This window comes from Apodemus sylvaticus, chromosome 6, assembly GCF_947179515.1.
Source record: "Apodemus sylvaticus chromosome 6, mApoSyl1.1, whole genome shotgun sequence".
Taxonomy (NCBI): domain Eukaryota; kingdom Metazoa; phylum Chordata; class Mammalia; order Rodentia; family Muridae; genus Apodemus; species Apodemus sylvaticus.
In genome coordinates this window covers 46,576,754-46,593,238 of record NC_067477.1, presented here as the reverse complement: position 1 = coordinate 46,593,238, position 16,485 = coordinate 46,576,754, and the positions used below count along the sequence as shown (strand labels likewise).

Genomic DNA, 16,485 nt, shown 5'->3' with positions numbered 1-16,485 from the left:
TGTTAAATAAGCGCCTCCTTATCTCACCTCCGAAGGTGACGTAGAGGTCTGGTCTCCCTGACACTCTTAAGAAGCAGAGAAAAGTCCATGTTCCTCTAAGGCTCCACCTGTGTTCAAGGACCGGATCGCGGTCGGGTCGCTGATTTGTAGATCTAGGCATCCACCCACAATAAAGAAGTGAAACCCTCCTGAAAAGTGTTCTGGGAGAGTCGGCCTCCCCTTTGTCTCCAGCTGCGGGTAGGCACAGAAGCAGAGGCTCGTGAAACTGCAATCGGAGTGAGCTCGTCTCTCCCACCACCTGCAAGGGTCTGGAAGGCGGAGGGAAAGTTGCGGTGGCCGCGGGGAGGCGGCTCCGCCCCCATTGCGCTGCTCCGGGCGGTGGCGAGCGGGGGGACTGGGCGGGCCGGGAGGCGCGGGGCGTGGTCTGCAGCCTCCAGTCCAGAGCAGAGCGCGCTCGACTGCGCTGCTAGCCTTCGGCTGCACGGAAGAGCGAGCGGGAGAGCGATCGAGGGGCGCCATCGAGGCAGCGAGGCGAAGGGGGCGCGGAGCAGGTCGGGTCGAGCTCCGGCCCTCGCGTCCCGGCCGGGCCGACAACGGTGAGCGCGGCCGCGGGGGGCCCCGTGCCCTAAAGCGCCCTGCGAGAGCGGGAGGGCGGGGAAGAGGCGGGCACGAGCCCTGCGGAGTCCCCGGAGCTGGGCGGGGAGCCCGGGGGCCCACGGGAGTCTCCGGATGCGGTGCTCCCAGCCGGGCCGCGGGAAACTTCACCCGGGAGGGGACAGCGGGGAGCGCGGGGCGCTGTAAACTTAGCGGCGGGCGGGGCACCCCGGGGATCGTGGCGAGCGCCAGAGGTTGGCGTTGGTATCCCCGGCTTCTTTGTGTCACCTCCGGGCCCGGCCCGCGGGTGCACCCTGCTCCGTCCCAGGGCTCCCCGCCGTTCCTCTAGCCCGGCCCAGGCGGACGCGTTCGGCTGATTGTTTGCATTCCTCGCGTCACGGCTGGGCGGGAAAGATTTTGAACCGTGTGTTAGAACACTGAAGCTGCGGCGCAGAGATTGCAAAACCACGGGCGGCGGGAGCCTAGCTCCGGGGACCGGAGAACCTGCAGCCAGGGCGCACCACTTTTGGACAGGACGCGGGACCCCCGCATTGGAAGAGAAGGGGCGGGTGCGGCGGCCCTGAGCCTCGGCAAGGCGGAGAGGGGGCGCTGGGACCGCGGGGATTATAATTCCATTTTGGTCGCTTGAGGTCTTTGTTGTCTGTACAATTGCCTTTAGGGTCTGACGGTAGCACCTGGTCCTCCTTACGGTCTTTCTCTTGAGGTCTGAAAAGATGCCCGGTGTGGGAGTGGGTAGTGGATTGCATCCAAGGCTGCTGGCCACAGGAGCCGCTGCGTTAGATGGAGGTGGAGAAGTCCAGTGTAACACTTGCCTTTGTGGACGCGCCTTATTTCCGAAAGTTGTTTTCCCCTCCGCTAGTGGAAGGGAGCGTCGGGACCGTTGTGCACAGGCACCATGGAGCCCGAGCCAAACCGGGAGGGTCTCGGTGGCCATGGGGCTTAACAAATGTTTGAAAAGTTGTATTTGAAGCAACTCCACCTGCTTACCTAAAAGTTTCCATCGTTCCAAAGCTCTTGCTGGAGATAATTCTGTGGCTGTGCTCGAATGATTTCATTGCTTGTTTGGGTGGGGGCACAGTTAAACATACCTGGCCTCCTCGCAGCTCCCGGACCATTAAACGCCATCATGGGAGAAGGAGTATTCAGTTTTTATGGCCTAGGATTTTTGGCGTGTTTACATGCTTTAACGCATGGCTGGGGCTTCAGTTTTCTTTCTGGAAAATTCTCAAGACTTCCAAAGGCTTTCCCTGCGGTGGCTACTGGTGTGGCCTCTGTCCTGCCTGTCAGCGGCCTCCTCCCCCGCACCTCCCCACCCACCCGAGGCGGTGGGAACAGGTGTAATACTCATAAAGTTTTATTAGTGAAGACACTGACAAAGACAAAAAAAGATGAGTAAACCGTGGGAGGATTTTGGTCTTTGCCTACCTAGTTAAGAAGCTTCTTCTTCCATTTTGTTTTGTTTGGATACAGGGTCTCTGGCAGTCAAGGCTAGCCTTGAATTTGTTATGTTATTGATGCTGGCTTTCTGCTCCTTATTACAGCCCAGGTGCTGGAATTACAACTTTGAGCCACCACTCAAGATTTAACAAGCTTCTATTTGAATTTTTAAAAATCCAAAACTTAAACCAGTTTGAATCTGCTTATATCTGCTTATCTGCTTCAGTCAGAGTCTCTCTCCTAAAACAAAAGTGTAAATTTACCCACTTAGAAATTTTATTAGCGTTTCAATGGACTCGGGCTAATGGTGTTGCTGGATACTGTGGTGTGTTTACAGGACTGAGTCACAGCCGTTGAGTCTGGTGCGCCCTCAGTAGCACCAGTGAAAGTTTAGTGGAGGATTCAAAGCAGACTAGGTCCCATTCTAGCAACTGCCAGGGACGAAAAGCATCTTAGCATTCACTGTTGTGACTCATCATCGTAAGTAGAGATTTTCAGTAACTTCAGAAACATTCATATCGCCAAAAAGGCTTTAGCAATGTGCCAATCACTGGGCTGGACTTTGGGAGACCCAAAGAATACAAGTGGTCATTTGTGAGGTGCTTATTTTGTGATTATCTTGCTCATCTGTATGCATTTATTGAGTATGCACGTTGCACTGTGCTAGGTGTGGGGATGTTGGGGGGACTATAGAGTGCTAGGCGTGGGGACATTGGGGGGACTATAGAGTGCTAGGCGTGGGGACATTGGGGGGACTATAGAGTGCTAGGAGCGGAGACTATAGAGTGGACAAAGCAGCTGGGGTCACTTCCTTTATATGCTGCTGAAAGGTGGAAAATAAAATACCTTACCAAACTAACAGCATGCTTTGTACTTTATTTGCTTATTTACTAAAGATTAAACTCGTGACTTCATTTATGTTCTCCCACTGAGATATACCCCAGTCTTTTTGTTTCATTTTGAGACCAGCACTTTGTTCGGTGGCCCCAGGCTGGCTTTGAACTTGTTTGGGGTCTTCCTGTCTCAGTCTTCCAAACAGCTGAGTGGCTGGGAGGGTGCTCCACCTTGTCCAGTTTAATCGCAGTGTTTGGAGTGTAAAGTAGATCACCTCCTACTCCCGTTCCAAACCCTCCTAAATGCCCTTCTCGATGTCTCTGATGGGCACGGACCTGCTGGGGGGGGGGGGGTACCGGAGCCACGCCCCTTCTGGTTTCTAGTTCTTCATCCTTTTACCCATCACATCCTCTGCTCTCTCCTCGCCTGGCCCAAGTGTCTTAGTCACAGCAGCTTTCTTGCTGCTAAGGGTCTTTGCTCTGCCTGAGATGTGGTCCCATCCCTGCTTTTCTCCTTGTAGCCTCTACCCATACATATCTCAGTGTGATTGTCTCAGTAACTCCCAGTTTAAAATCACTCCCTAGCAACTTCCATTCTTCCTTCATAACTTTTGTCTCCATAGCACCTATGGCTGGCTAACACTGCATCACTCACTAGTTTATAATTTTGTTGTATCATACTAACACATCTCCCCTACTCCCAACTCTCTCTAAGCCGTCTTACCCACTGCTGTATCTTTCTTTTTTTGAGACAGAATCAGGTAGCCCAGGCTGGCCCCAAGTTTCTATGGAGTTGTACACAATCTTGAACCCATCTTCCTACTTTTACCTCTCACGTGCTAATGACAGGTGTGAGCCATGGAAGCCTGCCTCACCACTGTGTGCTTTACAAGAGTGCCTGGGGTGCAGTAGGTCCTCCATAACTGTCACATAGAAGGAAGGGAATGATGGGAAGTGAGGCAGACTAGCCAGCGGGGTCCTGGGAGGAACAGTGGTACTGAGACTTTAGAAGGGGACAGAAGTAGCTTTGCCACGGGTGGGTGGGACGAGAGGCTGTGAAGTGGAGACCGGCCCGGAGGCGAAGCATGCAGAGGGCCAGTGTGTGCACAGGCCTTGAGGCAGCAAAGAGCCTGGCTGCTGTGGATTGATGGGTCGCTGCCATTAGGCGACTCTACTACCAAGGGAGTGTAGAAAGAAATGATGGGAGCTGTGTGGTGTGAAGAGCTACAATCCCAGAAGGGTAGAGGCAGAGGTAAGCGGCCTGGCTGAGCAAGTGAAAGACCCTACCTCAAAAATGAAAAGGAAAAAAAAAAGGAGGAGAGGCGTGCACATGGAAATCAGGTGCAGATCATGCAGTGGGAAGAAGGCCCACTACAGCTCACTCCATAGTGACAGAAGTCGGAGCTTCCCCAGGCTGTGGGGTGTGGTGGGGGAGGGGAAGCGCCGAGTCTGCAGGAGTAGGACAGGCCCACTGGGAAAACAGCAGAACTGTCTTCCCTGCTGTAACTGCTATGAGAAATGTCAGCGGAGTGATACATTAGTTAAGAAGTAGTGTTGATAGAAAATAGAGTGTATTCTTCAAGGCTTCACTGTGGGAAGTTTAAAAGCAAACAAGAACCAGGTGTGGGAGTCACATCTGTAATCCTAGTACTTGGGGTGGAGGCCAGAGGTTAGATAGTTCAAGGCTACATAGCCAGGGTACATGAGACCTAATTGCAGAATACCAAAAGCACATGAGACCTTGTCTTAGAAAATCAAATCCAGAATAAAGCAAATACCGACCTGCCAAGTCTCCAAACCAAAAAATCCCACCAAGGCTTGGGAGTGTAGCTCAGTGTTAAAGACAGTGTCGAAAGTATGTGAGCTCCCCAGCAACACATGCATACGCACACGTGCACACACACACACAGAATATACTACACATGTACACATACACATATATACTGTATATACATGCATTCATACAGATAGTACATACACACATTGTATATATGCACAGACATTTAGTATACACACCCGCACACATATATTCACTATATACATACACAGATACTGTATACACATGTATATACACATAAACACTATACATATAGTATACTATACATGTACATACATACACATATATACACTGTATACATATGCATTCACAGATACTACACACATATATTGTATATACATACAAACACTATATATATACACTACACTATATACACACACGCACATACATACACACATATATACACTGTACACACCACACACACACACACACACACACACACAACTGGGTCTGGGAGAGAAGAGACAGAGACACATGCTTTTACTATCACAATGGTTTGTATCAAATGTCCTTTTTTGGTGCTTTCATGAAATAAATGATTATATCTGAGGTAGTGTAAAAATCATCTTTGATATTAATACCTGTAAATCTTCATGAACTTGTAGGTTATAGGTAATATTCTTTCTTGATTCTTACTTTAAGTTGTCCTTGGTTTACTGGCATATCAGTATTTAAGTTGCAGTTTTTTAAGAATTTAATTTTAAATTTAGCTACAGATGTGTGTATATGTTCACACCTGCAGGAGTGTACGTGTGTGTGTGTGTGTGTGTGTGTGTGTGTGTGCGCGCATGTGCATGTGAATTCTCATACCAGACTAGGGCACTGGCTCTCGGGAGCCTGCGGTCCAGTTGGTTGTGTCAGGAACTGAACTTGGATCCTGAAGAGGAAGAACAAGTGCTGAGTCATCGTCTCTCCGCCCCCTTCCCCACCCCCAGGATTGTAATCGTTTTGGACAGGCTGCCATAGAGATCTTACTATGTTGCTCAGGTTAGTCTCAAAGTCCTGGGCTCAAGCCATCTTGCTGCCTCAGTTTCCTGAGTAGCTAGAACTTCAGTCCTGGACCACCACTGTTGGCTTTCTAATGTTTTGACTCAGATAGAGATATGTGAAACTGTCTCTCCTCTGGCCTCCCTCAGTCCCCCAAGCCTCCTTTCCACACAATCACTGCAGAGTTTGACTGATGGATCTGAATTTCTGGGATGGGATTTCGTATTCTCTCTGCCTCTCTGCTCTGACTTTGGAAGGTCCGAGGAACCGTCTTGGGAGTCACTCATGTTGTTCCACCAGGAGAACTTCCCTTCTCAGGATTTATTTATCAAAATTTTCATTTATTATTGAGTGTGTGTATGTGTGTGTATGATGCGTGTGGGCATGCAGGCACGTGTGCCACACATGGAGCTCAGAGGACAACTTTCTGAAGCCATGTGTCTTTGCCTTTGTTGAGGTTGGATCTTTCTGGCTTCTGCTGTGCTAAGCACAATGGCCCATCTGGTCCGAGTGCTTCTGGGCAGTTCTCCTGGCTCTGCCTCCCATCTCGCTATGGGAGTGCTGGCAATGCACATGCAGAGCGCAATCCAGCTCTTTAGAGCAGGGCTCTTGGAATCCAACTCAGGTCCTTTACTTGCTTGTGAGGTGAGCCACATCTCAGCTCTTTAAAATTAAAAAAAAAAAAGGTTTCAAAATTCGTCTAACTTTATTATTTTATTATTTTAAAGTGTTTATTATTTTTATATTTATCACTGTTGCTATGTGTGATGTGTGTGTGTCGGTTCCTTAGCGCCACAGCGTGTGTGTGTGTGTGTGTGTGTGTGTGTGTGTGTGTAGGTCAGAGGAGAGCATGGAGTAATTGATTCTCTCCCTGAACCTTTCGTGGCTTCGGGGGATCAAATTCAGGTTGTTGGTCTTGGAGACAGGCGCCCTTGTCCCCTGAGCCATCTCTTTAGCCTTTTATAACTGAATTATTATTTATAGCTTTATTTTTATTTTTAATTAGACAGGTTTGTATCTTTCTTGCATATTTTTCCTTATGTTTTTGGGGTTCCTTGTATAATTGCCGTAAGTCCTTTATCAGATACCCAATTTTTTGTCTGCTGGAACAGAACACCCCAGACTGGACCATTTATAGTATACAGACGGTACCAGAAGGCTAAGACTATAGAGGACCGTTTTGCTGCATGCTCCTTCGAGGGAAGGTCAAGCCCAGTAAGGGCGGATGCCACCATGACTTCGGTAATCCACTCCTGCAGGCCAACCCCTTTGTGCCTCTTAAAGGTCCCACCTCTTAATGCTGCTGGGATGTTGGTTAAGTTTCATGAGTTTAGAGGAGCAGTTTCAACCAGAAGAGTGTCTTGCATTACTTTTACAGTTACCTTTCTGGTTCCTGTCTGAAGTTATCCAGTTCTGATTTATCGGTTTATTCTTCATGGACTGTACTTCTGCTATTTCTAGAAAAGCCTCACAGAGATTTTCTGATTTTTTTTTTCCTAAAAGGATTTACAGCCGTGGTTGTACATTTAGGCCCATGAACTTTCTTTTTGCTTCTAGCATGAGGTGTGAGGGGAAGTCCACTCCACCCCTGCCAGCATTGTTGACTGTTTGGAAGCAGTGTCTGGAGACAGCGTTTGCTGTCAGCATCTGGGACCTGGAGGTCAAAGAGCCTTGCTGGCCTGCAGTTGGAGAGAGCTCCTCACAGAGCATCATTGAGCGGAGATGCTGGGGGACCTGGAGGTCAGGGAAGCAGCTCTCTAAGCTTTCCCTTTTTCATTTTCCTTTCATTAAAAAGGTAATGAACATACGTGTGTATGTACACCCACGTGTGCTGTGGCATACATGCGGAGGTCAGAGGGAACTGTGGGAATTGGGTCAGTCCTCCAACATGAGGTTACCAGGGATTGAGCTTAGGTGGTCAGGGTTGGTGGCAAGCGCCTTAACTTCCTGAGCCCTCTCATTGGCCTAAGAATTGTAAAAGTCCTCTTTTTATCTCTGTTCGTGGCTATTGGGCATCGTTCTGTATGCTCTCAGTAATGACTGCAGGATATCACGGTTTCTCTGAAAGTGGCCTTAAACCACTTCTTGTGGGTTGTGAGAGCCCTAGAGTGGGGTACTCTTCTCCCTTCCTCCTTTCTTGCTCCCCCTCCCTCTCTCCATCCACCACCCACTTCACTGTCTTGAAACTGTGACTAGGTTGGCCTTGAACTTGTAGCGTACTGCTGCTTCTGCCTCTTGATGCTGGATTATGGGCATCATTCGCCACACCAGCATCGTCTGCTCTTTAAGCTTGGCACCATACGTAGGCCTTTACTTCTTGTTTGTTCTAAGATCTGTACTATAATAATAATAAGAAAGCACTCACGTAGTACCCCTGGGTGCTTATGGGCTTTGTTTGTTTGTTTGTTTGTTTTGAGACAGGGTTTCTCTGTGTAGCCCTGGCTGTCCTGGAACTTACTCTGTAGACCAGGCTGGCCTCGAACTCAGAAATCTGCCTGCCTCTGCTTCCCAAGTGCTGGGATTAAAGGCGTGCGCCACCACTGTCCAGCTATTTATGGGCTTTATTTTACTTCTTTATTGTATAAAAAGAAAAAGAAAGATTTTTGTAGGTGATTAGATTAATTTTGAAGGAAGAAACAAAACTCAGAAATCAGAGACAGGTTTCATGTAGCCCAGGCTAGCTCCAACTAGCTAGGTAGCCAAAGATGACCCAGAACTCCTGATTGCTTTTCCTCCACCTCCTAAATGATGAGATTAAAGTCAAGCATGGGACCAGCATATCCAGGAAAACAAACCATTATCTAGCTTTCCCCCATTTTTTGGACTAGGGGGTCTGTTTGGAGTCCTGCCTGGCTTGGACCTTACCATGTAAACTAGGCTGACCTTGAACTCCCTATCCTCTTACCTGTGCTTCCCAAGAGCCAGATTTTCAAATGTACACTACCATACCCAGTCTGTAGATCAGTCTTAAGCGGGGCTGACTAGGTATATCAGACAGTTGTAGCAAACAGAGCATGTGGGGAACTCTAGAGCATCAGGCAAGCACAACTGTTGTACCTGAAGCTCCGCATAGTCAAGTCTGCCTGGCACACTAGATTTTCTTTCCCCTGATGCATCAGGAGGAGGGAGGTGAATTGGGAGAAGGAATCTATCCCCGCTGACGTTTACCAGGCTCTGGGAAGCTCTGAACGATACAATTGAAAGCATTTCTCCCCCACTGGTGTGTACAGTATAAAGCAGCTGCCTCTAGTCCTCAGGCCAGAGAAAGTCATCTCCCTGACGTCAGCATCGGGCTCTTGATTTCCTGTCTGTCAGTGATGGGGCTTCAAGGAGAGATGCGGCTTTCAATCCCTTCAGAGTGTGCCATCCACTCTGGCTCTGGCTGGCTTTCTTCCTCCTTTTGGGTACCGCCATCGTTTATGGTTCATGTCAGTGGATGAGGAGCTCCTCTCTGTAATCAAATCGTGGGACTAGTCATTTTGTCAGTATCTGTTGGATACGAGTTCTGGTACCAAGACGAAAATCAGCTTTTAGCCGGTTGTCTAGTGGGAGAAATGCCCGCACCCCACTATAGTGAGGTCTGTCACTGGTCATCACTGGAGTAAAGGCAGCACATAGCAACTGCTTCTCCAAGTGCATTCTGGGACGCTGGGTGTGGTGGTTCGTGCCTGTACTCCCAGCACTCAGAAAGCAGAGGCAGAAAGATGGCTAACAGTTCAAGGCCAACCTTTTCTATATAGTGTGTTCCATACCTGTCAGGGTTACAAAGCAAGACAACAGGAGGCAAAAGTATGGTTTGGGTGAGCAGTTTTCAGTCTATAGATAGAATCAAGCACGGGATGGCGGGGCCGTCTTTCTGTGTGTAGAGGCCTGGAAAGGCCGTCTATTCCAGACAGAGCCAGTGGAGTGGAGGAGAAGAGGATGGCGGAGAATTCTCCCAGCTCTTAAAGTCTGTGAGTTTTAGTTTAGAAATGTGGCATTTCCCCTGGTAGTATGTGGGGGGACACTAGGTGGAATGGGGCGGGGGAGGGGGGGTTCATATAGAAAACCCTAGCTGAAGTATGGTCTTGGCGGCTTGTGTCTGTAATCCCAGCACTTGGGAAGACTAAGGGTTGGGGATATGACCCAGTTGTGGGCATTGCTGCCTAACAAGCAGTGCCAAAGCCCCTTGGCTGAAGCATAAAGCAGATGTGGGCACACACCTGTCACTCTAGTGACACTTAGCCCAGAGACTGGAGGTCAGGACAGGTGCAAGTCCCAATTCATCAGTGCTGCAAAGTGAGTTCGGAGTCAGTCTGGGCCACAGGAGACACTAGCTCAAAAGCAAACAAACAAACAAATGAACTATAAGTAATTAGAGGCCAGGAGAGTATGGGCACTTGGCATCAAGCCTTATTAGCCAACTTTGAGCTCCGGAGCTCACATGGACCCGAGATCTGATTCCCAAAAGTTGTGCTCCAAGTTCCACATATGCCGTAGTAAATAAATAACAAAGATAGCAACCCAACTCTCAACCCTCTACCCAAATGAATGATGATATAGGTGAAATGAAAACTCAAGAGTGATCAAAAATTGTGTCTGGTCCTAGAACAGTAATAAATCGGTTTTTGAAACATTTAATTAGAAAGATTTCTGATGTTCTCAAAAAACATGGTGGATAGCAGTGAATGAACCCCATGTAGCCATTACTGGTGCCCGTGATGGCCAAACTAGGCATCGTCACCTCTCCCCAGATGCTGGAGAGTTTGGAGAGAAACTCTGTGTATCGTATCATTTCACCCAGAAGAATCTGGGTTTTACATTATTTGGTTTTTAGGATGCTGGAGACAAAATTTGAAGCTGATTTGCATGAAGTAGCGATAAATTTCTTTAGAGTTCACTTGTACAAAGATGAATAAAAGAAAACCAGTGTGGCCATATATATCTATCTGATTAGCTTAAAGTCATTCCAGGTAAGCAGGCTTGTTATTACTCTGAGTGTTATTAAAATTTTATGTACAGCAGTATTGTGTTAACATCTAGCACATTCTATTTACAGATCGTATAATACCTCCATCCCACTAAAACTGAATTGTGCTCGCAGGGTCACTTCTAATTTGAAAGGCAGGTTTTAGGGAAAGGGTGGGTGTGAGAAGGTTTTGACGTTTTGGAGGGCAGAGTTTTACGTGTCAGTTAATATTCTCATGACTTTCTTCGGCAGTTCGGTCACCTCACTGGGGCTGAGGCTGTGGTTCAGTGGAAGACATGTGCTTGCCTTGTGGGAGGCCTGGGTTCTAGCCCCAGAACCCAAAGAAAAACACCCAAATCAAAACAAACCACGCTGGTCTTAGTGTTCCGATGTGTGGTGTTTTCTTCAAGGTTATAATAACATGGTTTGGCAGAGACCCGCCTCGGGGGTGTTTAGTTTTATGGAGAGAGAGGGCAGAACTCATTTGCACAGGGACTACCTGTTTTTCTCAGGCTCAGGAATCAAGTGCGGTATCAGGAGGGCAAGGCTGATTTTATCACCTATGACTAAGATCTTCATGCTTAGCTGCTTCGGCGTGAGTCACTAATTAAGGGCTCATACCATAGGAGTTAGCTAATTCTCACTTAAAAAAACGCTGCTTGATCCAGGAACAGGGCTGGCTACAGTCCAGATGACCACTTTCAGGTTTGTCTCTAAAGCCTCGAACAACATCCCAGTCCAGTTATCTGTGGATGAAATGATGTGTGTGTGGGATTTATTTATATCAAACTCCATTCCTGAGCATTCTTCAGGCCCCACATATGGATTCAGAAGCCGGTGACCCAAAGGTCTAGAAGGTGTGACAATTCTGCTGTAGGCAATGTGGCAAGGGATTGTTGGGCACGATAATGCATGGCAAAACTATTGGTTAACAGTAGTTTGAGCTGCAGGCTCAGAAAGGAAAGGAAATAGTGAAAAGGAGTCGTGACTATAAATTCTGTTTGTTAAAAGTGAAATGAGTGTTTATTATCCGCACTTCCATGTTGGCAATGACTATGGGTTCTTGGCATGCTGTCATCCAAATATCCTTTAGAGTCACCTGTTTGGTGACATCGAGAGTTTCCCCTGTTAGGATATAAGGGCATACATCAGCAAGGGTTTAAAGAGAGGTTGCCACCTTTTATCATTTCGGGGAAACTTCAACTGTTGGGTAATAATTTCATGATTAGTTTCCTTAAGGATGGAGTGTTTTGCCTTCTGGCCTGCATGAAAAGACACTCCTGGCTGTTCACCCCTGCCAGCCAACAATTGAGTTCCGAAGGTTCTTTGTGGGTGCTGTTCCTGGGAGTCAGAGGGCGAGCCGGCTTTGTCTGTGAGTCATCTCGTTGTCTAGCGGCTGGCTCTGTGTTTTCTTAGCAACTGCCGCAGATTTCAGGTCTGAGCAGGGAAGGCATGTTTTGAAATGACCTGGCGTATTCTTTCAGGATCTGCATGCATGCCCGAGAAGCCTTGTAAACTTGTGCTGAATATACTGCAGAGAATGGGAGCATGAACATGTTCCCTGCCCCTATTTCTTAAGCAATTTCTGTTCTGAATTGTGTGTGGGGGCAACTGGGTGGGCAGGAGTCAGAGAAGAAGGGGAGAAATGAGCCCTGGACACTGAGTCTATCTACAGATGCCCCAGGTCAGGCACCATTGGCTGCGGTCTTTAACACATGCTGAACTCTGCTCCCGTGTGTCTGTCACTATTGATCTCGGAACTGTGACGTTTAGGAACTCTTGTGCAGTGGAGATGAGAACGTGGTCCCTAAAGTCAGTTGGACATTGGCTCAAGTCCTGGCTCCAGCAGTAGGAGCTGTGTCACTTGGAGCGGAGGAGGAAAGGTGGAGTTAAGGAACTGCATCTTTATAGGGATTCTGAGTATTACTGTGTAAGGCAGGTGCAGCGCCGTACCTATAGAGAGAGCATGTGGCCATAAGTACTCATCACTATGGGCATTACTGTTGTGGCAAACACTGACCAGAGGAGAGAGGGTTTGTACAGCCAGCCATGGTGGGAGGCATGGATAGCGCTGCTCATATTGAGTGTGCAGCCAGGAAGCAGAGACCGAGGGGAACACTGCTGGTGATCAGGTTGCTCCCCCCAACCTCCCTTTTTAAACACAGTCTCCTGTAGCCCAGGTAAGACTTCAGACGCAGCGGGGCGGTGGTGGTAGTACACGCCTTTAATCCTAGCACTTGGGAGGCAGAGGCAGGAGGATTTCGGAGTTCGAGGCCAGCCTGGTCTACAGAGTGAGTTCTAGGACAGCCAGGACTATACAGAGAAACCCTATCTCGGAAAAAAAACAAAAAAACAAAAGCAAAGCAAAACAAACAAACAAACAAAAGGCTTCAGATGCACTGAGCAGCTGAGTATGGCTCTGAACTCCTGACTTACCTGTGAAATCTTTTTTACCTTTCTTCCTTTCCTTCTATTTTCCTCACTTCTTCCCTCCCCTCTCCTCCTCTCCCCCTCCCCTCCTCTCCCCCTCCCCTCCTCTCCTCTTCCCTCCTCTCCCCTTCCCTCCTCTCCCCTTCCCTCCTCTCCCCTTCCCTCCTCTCCCCTTCCCTCCTCTCCCCTCTTGTACACTCCCCTCCCCTCCTCTTCCGTCCGCTTCCCCAGCCACCTCCCACACCTGGAGCAGCTTTCTTTTATCCGGTCTAGAACTCCATCTAGGAGCTGGCACCAACTACATTCAGGGTGGATCTCTCTTCCCAGGTTAGCCCTCTTTGGAAACGCCCTCACAGACAACACTCAAAGTTGTGTCCCACTAATTCCCCGGGGGTTGGGGGGTGGCTCATAATCCAATCCCATTTAAAATAATAACCCTTCCATTATGTTAAATTCAAGGGTGCCATGCACAAGTGACAGGTGTTTCCGGCTCTGGATACTTAGTTGCTGGGGAAGGAGGCAGGGAACAAGTCTCCACATCTTCTCTGGAATGGAGGAAGTCGCAGAAGAACAGAGTGCTGTGGGTGTACCCAGCCAGCGGTGATTAATGGCGGCCTGGGGAGGCTGGAGCTAATTTTAATAGCATGGTTGAGCTGTGTATGCAGTTGGCCTCTAGAGGCCCATGAGGGTTCATGCATGGGGAATAGAAGAGGACAAATTTCACACTGAAGGGAAAGCACAGGTTCAGGGCAGAAGTTGGTGAGGGAGAACACAGGAGGTGTAGGTAGTGGTTATTTTGGTTAATTCGGATGGGTTTGGCTTGTACGAGTGTTTGGATTATATCCTGATAGCCAGAGGGAAGTGGAAATGGCTGATGGTGTGAGATGTTTCATGAAAAAAATGTATCAGAGATAACATTTCTAAAAAGATGTATCAGAGAAAGCTGGGTTATTGCTCAATTGCTAAAATGTTTGCCCAGGACACTCAAAGCTCTAGGTCGGCCTCCAGCACCGAATCAAGTGGCCGCGGTGGTGCATGCCTGTAATCTAAGCACCAGGAAGCAGAGGGAGGAAGATCAGAACTCCAAGTTCAAGCTCATCCTCAGCTACATGGAGATTTTTTAAGGCTAGCATGGGCTATAAGAGATGCTGGGTCCCGTGAGAGTACACACACACACCACACACACACACACACACACACACACACAGGGTTACAAGAGACTGTTACATGCATGTGCACACACATGGCTATGCTACAGGCAGGTGGCCCAAATACAGGGAGTCAGGTGAGTGAAAACAATGTTGCAGAACTATATGATAGAGGAGTGGAGAGGGAGGATTGTAAAGTGGGTGCCACAGATAAAGTTGAGAGGAGGGGAGGAGGGGAGGAGGAGAGGGAGGGGAGAGAGAAAGAGAGAGAGAGAGAGAGAGAGAGAGAGAGAGAGAGAGAGAGAGAGAGAGGAGTGATGTGGGGGTCAGGTGCTTGTTCTCAGTCTGATATCTAGCTAGCAGTTGCAAATTCGGTTTTGAGTGGAGGAAGCTGGTATTTATTGAGCAGAAACTTACAAAATTGATAGACTAATTCTAGCAGCGGGTTTTCACTACTCTGCCTTGTACTCCTGGGGGTTCGAACATGCACACCTGCCCAGGAGCTATCTCGGGTCCTGGGAAACACACACACACACACACACACACACACACACCTACCTACCTACCAGTTAATTTTAAAATGTCTTGGCTACCTCAAAGGCTGGGCACTCGCTCCTAGACCTTCCCCTGCTACCCCAGGCCCAATCGGGAAGTGGCCGGTGGTTGGGTGGCTTTATCTCCTGCCGCTGCTGTGTCCCACTCTTCTCCCCCAGTCCTCTCTGCGTCCTACCTCATAACTCTCAGTGTCCCGCCCTGTGCCCAGCTATTGGCTGTTGGCATCCTTATTGATAGAGCACAAACCAACTGGGGAAAAGAACCTTCAGCATCTGGACTTGTAGATTCACAGCATTAGCACCAATCTCCAACCACTACTACTCCCGTTTTTTAAAGACAGAGTTCAAGACTGTATCCCTAAAGTGTCCAGAACTTACTCTTGTAGACTAGGCTGGCCTCAAACTCAAGAAATCTGCCTGCCTCTGCCTCCGAGTGCTGAAATTAAACAAATGTGCCACCCCCATGTGACTTTTCACGAATTATTTTTATTTTTTTAATGATGCGTCTATGTGAGGGTTTGTTCCCAGTGTTTGTAGCAAGACCACAAGAGGACATCACGGTCCCTGGGGGTGGAGTTACAGGTGCTGGTCCACTGACTGACCTAAGTGCAGGGCACCAAGCTCTGATCCTGGTTGGTGCTCTTAACTGCTCAGTTACCTCTCCAGCCCAGGTTACTCAAGGGACAAAATCTCACTATGGTGCCTTCCTCTAAGCAATCCTGCCTTAGCTTCTTAGTAATCGGGACTCCAAATGTGTATCATAACGGGATAAAACATTGACCTTGGGAACTGAGGCGGGGCTCAGTGTTTACAAGGGTTGGTTGCTCTTCCAGAAGACCTGAACTCAGTTTCCAGCACCTTAGAGTGGCTCACAAGCCTCTATAGCACACGTTCGGGGGACCCAGGCTGGCTTCTGGCTGCTTCACGCCACCCCCCACCACCACCAAAATGTGGCACACAGACATACATGCAGACAAAACACCCATACAAGTAAAATAAACATAAAGAAAAACAACCCAAGCCAGGTGGTGGTGGCACACACCTGTAATCCCAGCACTCTGGGAGGCAGAGGCAGGTGGATTTCCGAGTTCAAGGTCAGCCTGGTCTACAGAGTGAGTTCCAGGAGAGCCAGGGCTATAAAGAGAAACCCTGTCTCAGAAAAAAAAAAAAAAAAAAACAACAACAACAAAGGAAAACAACCCAACTTTGCTATTTCCAGCCTTTCTCAGTGTTGGCTCTGTCTTCCAGCTGGGGGAGCGAGTGCACACCGGGGTGGGGGCAGCGGGAGTCGGCTCCGGGCCTCCTCACAGACTCAGTGATCAACGCCCACTGTGGAGTCTGTTTTGAGACAGACACCATCTCTATTGGGCGGCTGGCTCCTTTGTCAGCGGAATGGAGACAAAGCTGAAAGGGACTTCCTTCTCCATTTTATGTCTCATTTCTAGTATTTCTTCCTTTAAACTGTCTGGGCTTTCCAGTGCTTTAAGGCGCCCTTTCTCTTAATTCTGATCAAGTGAAATCATTTGTGTAAAAACTTAATTTGATGAACCCCATTTCACTTAAATTGGAAAGGTAATTAGGGTAGAATAAGAGAATTATGATTGTTGATTATTTTATTTTATTTTGGGGGGAGCCAGAGTCTCATGTACCCCAGGGCTAACCTCAGACTCTCTCCCTGTGGTGCCCTTGAACCTCT

The 16,485-nt window shown here is 48.5% G+C and overlaps 1 protein-coding gene across 5 annotated transcripts in view; it reads left to right on the top strand.

Annotated features, from left to right (window-relative positions):
- The first annotated feature begins 431 nt into the window (after positions 1-431).
- The window catches only part of Syne2 (spectrin repeat containing nuclear envelope protein 2), a 297,205-nt gene continuing 281,151 nt past the window's right edge, over positions 432-16,485 (top strand). For all 5 annotated transcript variants that reach the window (XM_052185627.1, XM_052185630.1, XM_052185629.1 and 2 more), the window contains exon 1: positions 432-596. The gene's annotated coding sequence lies outside the window, so the exon portion shown is untranslated. The remainder of the gene's footprint in view (positions 597-16,485) is intronic.